Source organism: Monodelphis domestica, chromosome 4 (assembly GCF_027887165.1).
Source record: "Monodelphis domestica isolate mMonDom1 chromosome 4, mMonDom1.pri, whole genome shotgun sequence".
In the NCBI taxonomy this organism is placed as follows: Eukaryota; Metazoa; Chordata; class Mammalia; order Didelphimorphia; family Didelphidae; genus Monodelphis; species Monodelphis domestica.
Window position 1 is genome coordinate 325,130,962 of NC_077230.1, and position 16,835 is coordinate 325,147,796.

General features: G+C 35.8%; 1 protein-coding gene and 1 pseudogene across 6 annotated transcripts in view; both read left to right on the plus strand.

The window, feature by feature from the left end:
* Positions 1-16,835, plus strand: part of GRM5 (glutamate metabotropic receptor 5) — a 705,122-nt gene that overhangs the window by 78,241 nt on the left and 610,046 nt on the right. The gene's annotated exons all lie outside the window — the stretch shown is intronic.
* LOC130453833 (cyclin-dependent kinase 11B-like) lies at positions 7,931-12,537 on the plus strand (annotated as a pseudogene).

Consider the following 16,835-nt stretch of genomic DNA (forward strand, 5'->3'; position numbering starts at 1 on the left):
TTTACATTCACGTGTTCCTTGTACAGAGGAAAATAACATGAAATTGGGGGAAATATTTCTATTGGTTTAAGCTATCACCAAAAAAGATAGAATGTAGATTAATTAACCCTGATTATTATTAAGTAAACTACTCCAGAATCCTTTTAGAGTGCCCCAGGACTTTGATCTCCATCTTCCTCAACCTCCAGGCATGTTTCCATATAGCTCTTCATTTTGAGTTAGACAAAAATTAATCAATCAAGGGACTGAAGGATGTTAATTGTTATTTTTGCAATTATAAAATCATAGCACCAGAGCTGGAAAGGATTTCATCAAGTATGATCCCATTATTATATAGAGAGATAAACTGTGGTCCAGAGAGGTTAGAGTACCTTCTTGAGATCACATTGATAGAGAGAGGTAGGATTTGAACTTGGGTCCTCTGTCTATAAATCAGTTAGTTGACAAAATTTTATTCACTTATTTTCCTCTGCTAAGTTCTGAGGATAAAATAAGGGGAAAAACAATTCTAAAAACATCCTCCCATGTTTTGTGACAAGGAAATTTTGAGGTTTACAGTTTTCAAGGTGTATATGATCTAATGAGAGGGGGTGTGTGTTTAACTATACACAAGATAAAAAGAATAGATTGAAATTGATCTGAAAGGGGAAAAGGAGGATGATGGGTAGGCAGGAAAGGCCTTCTAGAGAAGTATACTTTGAAATAAGAATTAAAGGAAGCTAGAGAATTCAAAAGGCTGATCTGAGGAGACAAAGCTTTCCAAAAATGGGAAACAGTCTATGCTAAGGCTTGGGAAAGGTGATTGCGTTTCATATTCAAGGAACATGACTACCCAATGCAATTGAACTATCCACTGGGGAGAGGAAATCCAGTGATCCCTTCCTTACACCATGAACCCAACCCTCAGATAACCCAAAGGTAGTGCAAGTCTGAGTTTTCCTGTGTATGATGCCTTCTGGGTGTCACTCATTCCCCTGCCCATCATTGAAAAGAAACTAATATCATATGATCGCACATTAAGAGAAGGAAAAAATCTTGAAACTCATCTGGTCCAACCACCTGACTGAACAAGTAAAGAAACTGAAGCTCACACAGATGGCAGAACCAGAATTTGAAATCATATCCATCTACTACAGATCCAAAAACTTTTTTTCTGTGTCAAGTTTGGTTGAAGCTTAGTTTAATCAAGATTCCTATCACTCCCTCTTAGACACTTCCCTCAGTTATTTATTGACTCAGATACCTGAATCACATTCACTGGCCCTGCCACTTGGATGCCCATAGTTCAAGCTTCCAAGTATTTGCTGTGACATGCTGTAGAACCTGTGATTATTTCCCTTACACTGACACTGTGCTGTCATCACAAGACCTCAGGGAGTACAATTACTGAATAACTGATTCTTCCCCTATTCCTTATGTGGTAACCTCACTCCTCTTGCTCTTCTTCACTCTGATTCAGTGTCAATAGAGATGAAAAAAATTTCCTCTTTGTACTTCTCTCCAATTTTTCATTCCTCTCAAACTCTGTCAATGACATAATCTCAGAGGAAAAGAATCTGTAAGGACCTAAGATAAAACCAGGGCAGCTAGATGACACAGTGAATACAGTGTCTGGAATCAGGAAGACTCATGTTCCTAAGTTCAAATCTGTCCTCAGCCACTTAATAGGCCTGAGATAGCCTCAGATTTTATTAGGTGCAAGCTCACTTACTAGTTCACACATAGTAAGTGTTGGAGGCCATATTTGAACCCAGAAAATTGAGTCTTCCTAATTCCAGACCAGCACTTTATCCACTGTATTCAGGAACACATATGAAAGGTTAAATAATCTGTCAAAGTTACATTATGTCAGAGGCACGACTTGAACCTAGATTATCTCGGGGCCAGTTCTCAGTTCAGTATTCCAAGCTTCTTGGTATATTTAATAACTAAAACTCACATTTAGATGACTTTTAAATTACAAGCAATTTCCTTAAAATAAAATCTGGTGAGATAAGGAAGATATTAAAACCATATGGGAAGAAATTCAGACTCATAATAGTTAGCAATTATATAGCACTTTAAAGTTTTCTAAATATTTTACAAATATTTTCTAATTTTATTCTCACAATAGTCGTGAAGTAGTTTCTACTACTCATTCCCATTTTTCAGATAAAGAAAATGAGATATAGTGATTTGCTAGCTAGTAATTATTTAAGGGAAGATTTCAACTCAGGACTTAATTCCAAGTTTGCGTCCAAGTTTTTTGTTTTAATTTTTTTTGGTATGGATTGAAATGCTTATTTAAAATGGAGAATTTTAATTTTAAAAACTTCATGCTGGAGAAAGTCTTTAAAAAACTTATGATAATTTTAAATCAGATTTTACTAGGCAGACTGGAAAATTGAATAGATGTATTTTTAAAAAAAATATTTAATTAGTTAATTTAGAATATTTTTCCATGGTTAAAAGATTCATGATTTTTCCTTCCATACCACCAATCTCCTCCCATACCACTAATCTCCTCCCATAGCTGATGCACAATTCCACTGGGTTTTACATGTGTCATTGATCAAGATCTATTTCCATATTATTGATTTTTGAACTGGAGTTATCATTTAGAGTCTACATCCCCAATCATATCCCCATTGACCCATGTGATCAAACACTTGTTTTTCTTCTATATTTTTGCTCCCACAGTTCTTCCTCTGAATGTTAAGAGCATTCTTAAGACCCTCCAAATTGTTCTGGATCATTGCATTGCTACTACTAGTAGTAGTAGTTTCTTGGTAACCGAGGATGATGATTGTCTTTGTGCATTTTCATCTATGATAGCTGAGTGTGCACAAAGACACTTGTGCGTGAAGGAGATTTAAGTGGAAAAGTCGTTGCACAGAGACAGTCCCACTCTCTCAGCATTGGAAGCCTGGGTCCAGTGGCACAAAAGGTCGTTACACCTGGAGACTTCCTCAGCTGCATTGGATGGTCATGTGGTCTTTTGTGCTCCAACACACCCTAAGCACTCTACAGTGCTTTGCTGCGTTGCCCTCTCAGCCTTTGAAACTTCTTATTGGTTTCTTCTGTCTGTTTGACCGAAGCAGTCTTCACATGCTGGGTGAGCAAAGCCTTAGTTCACCAGGGGTCTATGACCCGATGGCTACCCTCAGAAGGTTTAGCTGGCCTGTGGAAGCCGTTACTCAGGGTGTGGCTGCTGCCACTTGCTAGCAGCTATTAGGAGCCACAAGTGAGAGCTGGGTGTCAGGTGGGGGTCAGAGGCTGGAGAGCTGTCTTAGGAGGGCACAATAAGCCCTCCATACCAGAGATACTACCCCTGCCTGAACACCCCATACACCTCAAATAGTAGAGAAGTCCATTACATTCGATTGTACCACAGTGTATCAGTCTCCGTGTACAATGCTCTCCTGGCTCTGCTCCTTTCACTCTGCATTAATTCCTGGAGGTTGTTCTGGTTCACATGGAATTCCTCCAGTTGGTTATATCTTTGATTATATAATTATATCATTATATCCATCACCAATATATACCACATTTTGTTGAGTCATTCCCCAGGTGGAGGGCACCCCTTCTTTTTCCAAATTTTGCTACCACAAAGAGCTCAGCTGTGAATATTCTTGTACAGATCTTTTCCCTTATTATCTCCTTGGGGTACAAACACAGCAGTGCTATGACTGAATGAAAGGGCAGGCAGTTTTTAGTGCCCTTTGGGCATAATTCCAAATTGCCTTCCAGAATGGTTGGATGAGTTCACAACTCCATTAGCAATGCATTAATGTCCCAATTTTACCACATCCTTGCCAATATTTATTGCTTTCCTTTGCTGTCATGTTAGCCAATCTGCTAGGTGTGAGGTGGTGTATCAGAGTTGTTTTGATTTACATTTCTTTGATTATAAGAGATTTAGAACACTTTTTTATGTGCCTATTAATAGTTTAGATTTCTTTATCTGAACATTGACTATTCATTTCCCCTGCCCATTTATCAATTGGGGAATGGCTTAATTTTTTGTACAATTGATTTAGTTCCTTATAAATTTGAGTAATTAGACCTTTGTCACAGGTTTTTGTTATAAAGATTTTCCCCAATTTGTTGCTTCCCTTCTAATTTTGGTTGCATTGGGTTTGTTTGTACAAAACATTTTTAATTTAATGTAATCAAAATTATTTATTTCACATTTTGTAATTTTTTCTTACACTTGCTTGATCTTAAAATCTTTTCTTTACCAAAGATCTGACAAGTATACTATTCTATGTTCACCTAATTCAGTTATGCTTTCCTTCTTTATTTTCAAGTTGTTCACCCATTCTGAGTTTATCTTGGTGTAGGGTATGAGATGTTGATCTAAAACTAATCTCTCCCCTACTGTTTTCCAATTTTCCCAGCAGTTTTTATCAAATAGTAGATTTTTGTCCCTAAAGCTGGGATCTTTGGGTTTATCATAGACTGTCTTGCTGAGGTCACTTACCCCAAGTCTATTCCACTGATTCTCCCTCTGTGTCTCTTAGCCAATGCCATATAGTTTTGATGACTACTACTTTATAGTAGATTTTGAAATCTGGTACTGCTAAGGCACCCTCCTTCACACTTTCCCCCCCATTATTCTCCTTGCTATTCCTGATCTTTCATTAGTCCAAATTAACTTTATTATGTTTTTTTCCCTAATTCAGTAAAAATGTTTTTTGGTAATTTGATGGGTATGACACTAAATAAGTAAATTAGTTTCAGTAGGATGATCATTTTTATTATTTGAGCTCATCCTACACATGAGCAATTAATGTTTTGCAAATTATTTGGATCTAGTTTTAATTGTGTGGAAAGTGTTTTATAGTTGTGTTCATATAGTCCCTGTGTTTGTCTTCGCAGGTAGATTCCTAAGTATTTTATGTTGTCTGGGGTAGTTTTAAATGGAATTTCTCTTTCTATCTCTTGCTGCTAAGATATGTTGGAAATATATAGAAATGCTGATGATTTATGTGGATTTATTTTGCATCCTGCAACTTTGCTGAAGTTGTTGATTATTTCCACTAGCTTTTTAGTTGATTCTCTAGGCTACTTTAAGTAGACCATCATATCATCTGCAAAGAGTAATAGCTTAGTCTCCTCATTGCCTATTTTAATACCCTCAATTTTTTTTCTTCTCTAATTGGTAATGCTAGTTTTTCTAGTACAATGTTAAATAATAGAGGTGATAATGGGCATCCTTGTTTCACTCCTGATCTTATGGGGAAAGTTTCTAGTTTATCCCCATTGAAGATGGTACTTGTGAATGGTTTTAGATATATACTATTTATTATTCTTAGGAAAGGTCCTTCTATTCTTATACATTCTAGAGTTTTTAATAGGAATGATTGTTGTATTTTGTCAAAGGCTTTTTCTGCATTTGTTGAGATAATCATGTGATTTTTGTTGGTTTGCTTGTTGATATGGTCAATTATGTGGATGTTTTCCCTAATATTGAACCATCCTTGCATTCATAGTATAAATCCCACCTAATAATAATGAATAACCCTCCTGATAACTTGCTGGAGTCTTTTTGCTAGTATTCTATTTAAGATTTTTGGATCTATGTCCATCAAGGAAATTGGTCTATAGTTTTCTTTCTCTGTTTTTGACCTGCCTGGCTTTGGTATCAGTACCATATTTGCATCTTAAAAGGAATTTGATAGAACTCCTTCTTTACTTATTATATCGTATAGTTTGTATAATATTGGGATAAATTGTTCTTTGAATGTTTGATAGAATTCACTTATGAATCCGTAAGGTCATAGAGATTTTTTCTTAGGGAGTTCTTTGATGGCTTGTTCAATTTCTTTTTCTGATATGGGATTGTTTAAGTATTCTATTTCTTCTTCTGTTAATCTAGGCAATTTATAGTTTGTAAATATTCATCCATGTCACCTAGATTGCAGTATTTTTTGCCTTATAATTAGGTAATATAGTTTTTAATGATTCCTTTTCATTTGAGGTGAGGTGTCCATTTTTATTTTGGATACTGTTAATTTTATTTTCTTCTTTGCTTTTTTTATTAGATTGACCAGTACTTTGTCTATTTTATTTGTTTTTTTCCAAAATACCAGCTTCTAATCTTATTTATTATTTGAATAGTTCTTTTACTTTGATTTTATTAATTTCTCCTTTAGTTATTAGAATTTCTAATTTATTTTTCAACTGGAGATTTTTAATTTGTTCACTTTCAAGTTTTTTAATTTGCATGCCCAATTCATTGATCTCTGCTTTCCCTAATTTGTTAATATATGAACTCAAGGATATAAATTTTCACTTGAGTACTACTTTGGCTGGATCCCATACATTTTGAAAATATATCTCATCATTGTCATTTTCTTCAATGAAATTATTAATTGTTTCTATGATTTTTTCTTTAACCAAGTGGTTTTGGACAATGATATTGTTTAAATTTTCAATTAATATTTGCTTTGCCTCTCCATGTACCCTTACTAATTATTATTTTTATTACTTTATCATCTGAAAAGTTACATTTATTATTTCTGCTCTTTCACACTTGTTTGCCATTTTTATGCCCTAGTACATGGTAAATCTTTGTGAATGTAAGATGTGCTGCTGTGTATTCCTTCCTGTCCCTATTTGCTTTTCTCCACATATCTATTAAGTCTAATTTTTCTAAGATTTCATTCATACATTTTACCTCTTTCTTATTTATTTTATTTTATTTTATTTTTTGGTTTGATTTATCTAGATCTCATAGAGGAAAGTTCAGGTCTCCCATTAGTATAGTTTTACTTTCTATTTTCTCCTTCAACCCCACTAGTTTCTCCTTTAGAAATTTGGACGCTATACAATTTGGTGCATATATGTTGAGTATTGATATTTACTCATTGTCTATACTGCCTTTTTTTATCAAGAAGTAATTACTTTCCCTATCTCTTTTAATCAGATCTATTTTTACTTTGGCTTTGTCAGATATCATGATTGCAACTCTTTCTTCTTTTTCTCATTTGAAGCCCAATAAATTTTGCTCCAGCTTTTGACCCTCATCCTGTGTGTGTCTATTTGCCTCATGTGTGTTTCATGTAGACAACATATGGTAGTTTTTTGTTTTCTAATCCATTCTGCTATTTGCTTTTGTTTTATGGGTGAGTTCATCTCACTCTTGTTCAAAGATTGCCGCTTGTGTATTCCCCAATATTTTGATACCTTCCTAATTCTACCCTTTCTTCTTTCCTATATCCTTTTAAACCCATGGTTTTCTTTTAATCAGTTCCCCTAAACCCCAACCTTTTTACACTTCCCTTTCTGCCCCTCCCTTTTTGTTTCCTTCTTCTTATATTTTAGGATCCATTAAATTCCCTCCCCCTTCCCTTTATCTCCTTTTTTGTACTTCCTGCTCCACTCTGTCCTCCCGACCCTGGTTTTCCCTTCTCACTTTCCCTATAGGGTAAGATAGAATTTGGTACCCCAAGGGATCTAGATGCTCTTCCCTCTAAGAATTGATTTCACTTAGAGTAAGGTTTAAGTATTATCTATTAGCACTCTCTTCCTTTCCTTATAATAGTATTCTTTCCCTCCCCTTCCTATGTGCCTCTTTGTATGACATAGGTTGTCCTATTTATCTTGTTCCTTCAAGTTTCTTTTGGTGCCATCTTCTATTCCCCCCTCCCTTTTTCTTTTTCTTTACATATCATCATAGGGCACTTCTTACTACAATCTCTACCTATTAATGATTCTTCTATATACTCTAATAGTTAATATAACTTTTGAGAGTTACAAATAACATTTTCCATATATTAATTTAAGTAATTTCATCTTATTGAAGCCCTTATAGAAGAAAATATGAATAAAACAATTTTTGCTTTCCTCATTCCTTGTTATTTACCTTTTCATGTTTCTCTTGATTTTTTTGTTTGGATATCAAACTTTCCACTTAGTTCTGGTCTTTTCTTTACAAATATATTTGGAAATCTATTTTATTGAATGCCCATACTTTCCTCTGGAAGTATATAGTCAGTGTTGATGAGTTAGTGATCCTTGCTTGAAGACCCATTTCTCTTGCCTTTCTGAATATCATATTCCAAGGCTTGCATTCTTTTAGTGTGGAAGCTGTAAGATCTGTGTAATACTGAATGGTGCTCCTTGATATCTGAATTGTCTCTTTCTGACTTCTTGTAAAATTTCCTCCTTAGCTCAGAAGATCTTGAATTTTGCAATGACATTCCTGGGGTTTGTTGTTTGAGGACTGAGTGTAGAGGGTGTTCTGTGAAGTCTTTCAATGTCTATTTTGTCCTCTTGTTAAAGAATATGAGGGGAGTTTCCTTGGATAATTTCTTGTAGTATGATGTCTAGATTTCTGTTTATTTCTGGATTTACAGGTAGACCAATGATTCTCAAATTGTCTCTTCTAGACTGGTTTTCATGATCAGCCATCTCAGTGAGATATTTCATGTTTCCTTCTATTTTGTCAGTTTTTTGACTTTGCTTTTTTAATTCTTGCTGTTTTTTTGAGATCAGTGGCTTCAAACTGCCCAATTCTGGTCTTTAAAGATTGATTTTATGTTATAATTTTTTGATTTTCCTTTTTGGTGTGGTCTATCCTGCTTTTCATGACTTCCAGATATTTAACTGTATTCTCCAACTTATTTATAATTTCATTTGATTTCTGGGCTTCTTTCACCAATTGGGGTTCCTGTCTTTTAGACTGTTATTTTCTTTTTGAACTATTTCCAACTCTTCTTGCCAAAACTCCTCCATTTTTTTCAAAATCTCAGATTTAAATTCTTCAAGAGTTTGTGGCCAATACTCTTTTTTTGGGAAGGTTTGGATATCTTTAATTGTCCATCATCCTCTGCTGTTTCCTCTGTAGTCTGGATTTTTTCTCCATAAAATTTATCCAGGGTCAAAGGTTTCTTCTTGATGTTCTTGGTGGTTAGAAGTTGTATTTTTCTGGGCATTATTTGTCATTGCTAAGCTGGTTTTTCCTTCCTTTTCCAGTCAGGAGTCTGAGTGATGAGAGCAGGCTATTGGTTGATGGTGCTAAGTAGCAAGGTTTTTGCCTGGAGCCACCTCTCAAGTCACTATAGTTTCTATTGTTTGCAGCCCTTCTCTGCATTATCTCTCTGACCAAGGTCTGAGCTCTTCCACCTGTTGGGGTCTCAAGTCTACCTGCTCTCAGGGGTAGGTCTTTTGTGGTCTTAGTCAGCTTCCAGTGACCTAGAAGTGCCCCTCCCTCACTCACTGACTCTAGCATGCTCTGGATCTGAGTCTAGTGCACTGACTCTGTAGGTGGGTTGGGGGAGGGTATATCAGCTCACATTTTCGTGGAAGCTCTTTTACCCCCTTATAGTGTAGAAATGTCCAAATCCCATGTACCTTCAAGGCCGTGCCCTATTGTGGAGACCCTTCATTCATATGAATTCCGTTTTTTTTTTTTACTTTTGAGGTAGTCTATATTGGTTGGCACTGAGGAGAGGTAGATTCCTGTATCTAAACTGCAGCCATGTTCACTTGGATGTCCAGAATAGATGTACTTCTGCAACTGGAGCTGGTTCTCAGTCTCTGGTCTGGTAGTTTAAAGGTGTGGCAGGAGCAGCAGCAATAAGCACTGTGTGTTTCTTAACTAAAATGTTTAATGAAAAAGATTCTTGAAAAATGAAAACTTAGGTGACATTCTTCAGGAAAAAATACCAGGGAAGGAATAAGAAGAAAAGGCATAGATGAAGCCCATTAAAATTCTCATTATCCAGATTATGAGCAGGATTCCCTTGAAGAGGGGAAGCTTAAAAATGACAGTGTGGAGATAAAAATCAGGAATCCATTTTATTGGAAGAAAGACTGTGGAAGACAGTGATGGAGAAGATGTTTCTTTAGCCATCAGAAAACTCCAGGAATTGTCACATAAGGAAAAAGCTCATCACAGGAAAGATGAGAAAAGGAAAAAGAAACCTCAGCAACGTCACAGTCATTCAGAAAAGGGAGGAAGCATACCAGGGTGAAAGAAAGGGAGCTAAAACATGAATGGAAAAGGCATATGGAGGAATTGCATAAAGCACAGGGAGGATGGGAAAGGCAGAAAAAGGAGGAAGATTGCTCCAGAACATTCCAGGATGTAGAGGCATCATCTTGAACAGCTGGAGTAAAAACCAAAGATGAGGAAGCAGCAGAAGGAGTAAAGGAAACAGAAGGATTGAGAGAGACTGGCTAATTAGAGATTCAAAGAATGAAAGACCAGAAGAAAAATTTTTTTACAAATCACAGATTAGTGTGAGAAGACCATGGAGAAAAAGTAAAAGTGTCACTGTAGTCAAATTTCATTATGCCAGCAGTGAGAGAGATTTAAGCAAGGGGGTGGCAGGAAACCTGTCAAAGAAGAGTAACTAGAATAGAGGCATCTCTTTAATGACTTACATGATAATAGCAATAGTGAGAGGAAGATCAATTCAACTGAGACCTTATCAGCAGTCAGGATCTGAATCCAAGGAGAAAGAAGATGAGAGCAGCAGTGAGAAATTAGAAGAGGAGAAGGAGACAGGAAACAATCATGAGGAAGTATTTAAACAGTCTGCTGAAGAAGTGAGTGAAGGAAAAAACAAAGAGGAAGAGCAAGACAATGGAAGCAATGTCTTAGTTGTTAGAGTCAAGGTTTGACCAACATTTGGAAGACAGCAAAGAAGGTGAAGAAGTGGAAGAAGGGATGCTGCAATACTACTCCATGATAAAAGAAGATTATGTAACCAACTCTCCAGCTTTATTTTCCATCCAGCTGAAACAGGAACTGTTTAAATACCTCCCTGCCCTCCAGGGCTGTCAGTTTAGAAGAATTTCAGTGTCTAAACAGAATCAAGGGAAGCATATATTATATGGTATACAGGGAAATGGATGCAACGACTAATGAAATTGTGCCTTTGAAACCACTGAAAGTGGAAAAGAAATAAAGAAGGCTTCCTGATTATCTCCATCAGGGGAATGAATACCATGCTGAGAACCCAGTACCCAAACATTGTCACTGTATGTGAATGAAATTAAAGTTAGCAGGAATAAGAACATATATCATAATGAATTACATTGAGGATGATCTCCAGAGCCTCATGGAGAACATGGAGCTTCCTGCCTGGGGAAGTGAAGATGCTAATGATATAGCTCCTTCAGGGGTTGAAGCATCTTCATGGCAACTAGATCCTTCATCATGACCTAAAGCCTTCTAAACTACTTCGCTGTTACAGAGCATTTCAAAAGTTCTTGATCCTAGCCTGCCAGAGAATTTGGCTCCCTATTGAAAGCCTACATGACAAACAAAACCAATGCAACCAAAATTAGAAGGAAAGCAACACATTAGGGGGAAAAAATCTTCATAACAAAAAAACTCTGACAAAGGTCTAATTACTCAAATTTATAAAGAGCTAAATGCAATGTACAAAAAATCAAGCCATTCTCCAACTGATAAATGGGCAAGAGATAATGATTAGGCAATTTTCAGATGAAGAAATCAAAACTATCAATAAATACATGAAAAAAGTGTTCTAAATATCTTATAAGCAAAGCAATGCAAATCAAAACAACTCTGAGGTACTAACTTACACCTAGCAGATTGACTAACATGACAGCAAAGGAAAGTAATGAATGCTGGAGGGGATGTTGCAAAATTGGGACATTAATACATTGCTGGTGGAGTTGTGAATTGATCCAGCCATTCTGGATGGCAATTTGAAACTAAGCCTAAAGGACATTAAAAGATTGCCTACCCTTTGATCCAGCCATAGCACTGCTGGATTTTATCTTAAAGAGATCATAAGGAAAAAGACTTTTACCAAAGTATTTATAGCTGTGCTCTTTGTGGTGCAAAAAATTGGAAAATGAAGGGATGCCCTTCAATTGGGGAATGGCTGAACAAATTGTGGTATATGTTGGTGATGGAATATTATTGTGCTCAAAGGAATAATGAACTGGAGGAATTCCGTGTGAATTGGGACAACCTCCAGGAATTGTTGCAGAGTGAAAGGAGCATAACCAGGAAAAAAGTACACACAAAGAAGTATACACAGTGGTAAAATTGATTGTAATGGACTTTTCTACTAGCAGCAATGCAATGATCTAGGACAATTCTGTGGGAATTATGAGAAAGAATGCTATCTACATTCAGATGAAGAACTGTGGGAATAGAAACACAAAAGAAAAACAACTGCTCAGTGACAAGGGTTGATGAGGATATAGACTCTGAATGATTACCCTGGTTCAAATAATAATGGTATGGAAATGGGTCTTGATCAATGATATGTCAAACCCAGAGGAATTGCAGGTCAACTATGGGAGGGGAGTTGGCGGAGGTCAGGGAAAGAACATGAATCTTGTAACCATGGAAAATATTCTAAATTAATTAATTAAATTAAATGTTTAAAAAGAGAAAGCCTACATGGAGGTAGTGAAGGACTTTTGGTACAGGACCCCAGAACTCTTACTTGGAGCAAAGGAATATTTCACTGTAATAGACATGTGTTCAGTAGACTGCATATTTGGTGAGCTTTTAACTTAGAAGCCCCTATTTCAAGGGAAATCAGAAATTTTTCCAGATGAAGAAAGTTTTTAAGGTTCTAGGAACTCCAAGGTAGGAAATTTGACCTATTTACAATGATCTTCCACTAGTGAAATATATGACTTTTAAAAAATATTCTTACAATAACTTTAATTTGGGACCCTCCTTTCTGACCAAGGGTTCAACCTGAGGAATAAGTTCCTGACCTACTCTCCCTGCTGAAGGATCAGTGCAGATGATAGTCTGAAGCATTACTATTTCTAACAAACTTCCCTTCCAATGGATCCTTACATGTTCTAATGTGACTAGCCAAGGGCAAGCCCCAGAAGATTAAATATAGCCAAACTATATGTAATACCTGTTGAAGCCACCAACTTCTCATCAGCTCAGCATTTGTTTAACCCTCTTCATTTAAGAGGAGCATCTTTTCTAATGTGGTCCCTATCTATTGCCCAAACCTAGACATCAGCAAGAACGATCTTCATTTTTTATACTTTCTCAGTCCTTGGCTTTCTAAATGAACAACTAGACCTACTCCCTAAAAGCAATGAAAGGAGCTTTGGTCTGATTCATATTCTGTACAAAGTTGGACATTTCTGCAAAATTACCTATGGTGAAGTTTTTATATTGAGATAGTCACACATTTCAAAACAATAGAAATAAAAGATTAAATCATTGTAAATATTTGAATTGCATTTCACATGATAGTAGTGGGTAGGGTTGTATATATCTATTATACCACTTAACTGCTTTAAGAATTAAAGTGATTTGTTCAAGTTTACAAATTTATGTGCCTAAATCAGAGTTCTAATTCATATTCTTTCAAACTAGCCTCCTCTCAATTGTTTCATATTGCCAGTGCAAAAAAGACTGCTACTGCCCTTCCTTCCTTGAATATTTTGAAATATTGCTGAATATTTAATAAGTTGAATATTTTAAAAGCATCTACTAGGTTCAGAATGCTATACGGAGAAAATAATAAAAGATTTAGTTAATAAAAAAGCACCTGTCCTTATGGGGTTTATAGTCAAGTAAAGTAACAAGAAAAATAGAGGTAGGTATAAGTTTATAATCTAGGCACTTAGACTTTTAACATACTGGTGATTTGACTAAAGATAAATTGATTTTGGAATCTAGAGGCCTTTGTTTACGTAATTGAAGAGTCATTTAGTGATTTATCTTCTTAAATGAGGACTCAAAGAATGTTGGAACTAAAATAACCCATATAAATCATCTAATCTAAAAACTAAAAATCCAAGAATCAGAAAACCTTAGAATCAGAGGGGAACTCTGAGATCATCTTGTACAACATCCCTGGGAACTAACAATCTAGTTTCTATTTTATGGTTTCTAGTGATGAGAAACTCTCCCTTTGCCCTACTTCCCCCAGTCTACTCATTCCATTTTTGGACAGCTCTAAATTTTAGGAAGGGGCATCTTGGTATCTCAGGGGATGAAGCACTAGGCCTATAATCAGGAAGACCTGATTTTAAATACAGCTTCAGTTATTAGCTGCATGGTCCTGAGCAAGTCACTTAACCCAGTCTGCTTCAGTTTTTTTCATCCAAAAATGAATTGGAGAAGAAAATGGCAAACTACTCTAATATTTTTTCCTAGAAAACTACAAATGAGATGATAAAGAGTTGAACATAACTAGAAAATTAACTGGATGATAGTCTCTCTATACCAGTAATGGGCACATTGCCAAAGGTGGCACACAGAGTGCTCTCAGTGGGCATGCATCCTGCCATCCCCCCAAATTTTCCAGAGTTCATACTAGAAAGGCAGTAGGACTGTGGTGGAGCTGTTCCCTTCCCCCTATCCACCAAGCCTGAAGAAATTTTTTCACATCACCCACCCCTCTGCTCAGCATTCCAATGGGAGCACACAGCAGGAAAGGTGGGCAGCACACAGATGGCAGAGCTAGAGGGAGTGTAGAGTTCAGGTCACTCTCCTCCCCCTCTCTACACTATCTGAGGACATTCCTCACTTCACCCATGTCTCTGCCAAGCAGCCCAATGAGTGATTTCTCCCTCCTCTGTGTGAGGTAAAGAGGGAGGCAAGCACATGGTCTCTGGTGGTGGGGCATGGCACTCCATCCCTAAAAGATTCATCATCACTGTTCTATACTATTTTGCAGAGAGTTATCTAAAGATTCAGGATACACAAAGGGAAATCTATATCCTCACCAAACCTGATGACAGATAGAAGAAAAATTTTGGCACATCCCAAGGACAAACTTGTGATGTTAGTGAAAATGGTATTGGTGAGACTGTCAGTTAATCAGTCAGCATCTATCAAGAACTTAAAATGTGCTTTGGATACAAAGAAGAAAAAGATATAATAGTAGGTACTTAATAAATGTTTATTGATTGCCTTCAAGGAATATACATTTGAATAGGGTAAATGATATTTAAATATAAATCTCATCTTTCTGTCTATATATTTACATAATATAATGAAGATAACCTGAAACCTGCCTTAGCAAATGATGGGACTAAGTGTGATGGTAATGAGATGTATTATGTGAGTATGAGTGTATGTTTTCTTTAGCCTTAAAATATTCTGATGAAAATATTTAACTCTTTTGTGGACAAATGAAACTAAAACCCATGTTCTCATCAATGTATGTATGATATGTGGGTGATAATCCATCAATTCATGACTTCATTCAATGTGAAATTTTGCAGAGATTTGTTTCTAAATCCTCAAAACATGAATTACTCAATGCTTTAGGTGCCTTGTTGGTTTGTTTGTTTGTTTGTTTTTGCTACTTTTTGATTTTGTTGTTGCTATTCAGTCTTCAATATAACACTGGGATAGTCCATTATCCCTAACACTCACTGCCTGTCTGTCCATTCTCCATTTTCAAACATGTGTTACTGATGGGAGTTTTTTTTATGTTACTTCTCACACACAGGCCATTTCTGATAGTAAGTTCCAGTCTACTTGGATCCAGTAGGAATCTTTTGGTAGCTCCTTAAGTTACCTGCAATTTTGATTTTTCTCAGATCATAATGTTACATGATTGACAGTCATAAAGAATTACAAACTGAATATTGCTATCAAAAAGGTGATTTTTTTACACCCCAAGCAGTTTGTGATTAAAATATCACACTATTTTCCAGATATCTCCGTTTCAGTTCAGTTCTGTCCATTGTCCATGTGTAGCATTACTTTTAGATTTTTTAAAAATCATGTCAAGAGATACAAATGTACACATCCCTTACATGTGCGTATAAATATTTTTTTTGTGTGTGTAAAATTGTAGAATTAATGAAAAGTGAAGTTCCTCCTGTCGAAGGAAATACCTGACAACCCCATCACTTCACTTGCTACCCTACTGGAAGTTTCCAAGAAGATTTGAGATCAGAACTTGTCATAGCCACTGTTGTTCTTTTTAACTCTAGAGGCTCTGTGATTCTATAGTACAAATTTATTACAGAAGATATATGTGGAAATGTGTCAAGATTTCTATATCCCTCTCTCTATCTCTCTGCTCTGTCTATCTCTCCATATATACATATATATACACATGCACACACATATATATATTTAGGTCTTCAGATATAGTGTTACATATGTGTATTTCTATCTATCTATCTACCTATCTATCTATCTATCTATCTATCTATCTATCTATCATCTATCATCTATCTATCTATCTCACAGTATCAAAATGGCGGTTATTAAAAAACTAATTTATCTATATTATAGAAAAATTAGAGGTCACCAAATTGAAATTCCTTTCCAAAGCAGTAATTCCTCATATATCTTCCCATCTTCCTTGTCAGGCAATAGTCCATTCTTTGCTTGAACACAGTAATTAGAAACTCACAACTTTACAAAAGTGTGTTTTTTTTCTGGCTGGCAGAATTTTAGAAAGTTCTTCATATTAAGCTGAAATCTATTTTCTTGTAATTTATGATAATTTTCCCTGTGGGGGTACACAGAACAAGTCTAATTTCTTTTCTACATGACAACCCTTCAAATATTTGAAAATGTCTGTGTCTGAATACAGAAAAATTACATTTTTGTAAGTTAATTCCATTACTGACCATAAATAGAGGATGTAACAGAATTCTTCAAAAATGACTTAATTTGGAAGGATGATTTTTTTTCTGGTGTTGGGAGAACTTCAGTCACATTGTTTTTTAGAGATCATAAGGTATCTTCTACTGTTATTGTCTAGGGAGACTCAACTACTTCTTTGAGTAAATATGCTTTGATTCAGACAGCATCACCAGAGGCTCCTATTATAATTGCATTTTTGCAAATTAGTCTTTTAACTGAAAATTAATGCCTTTGCAGAATCTTCCATTGTTGCCAAAATAGTGTA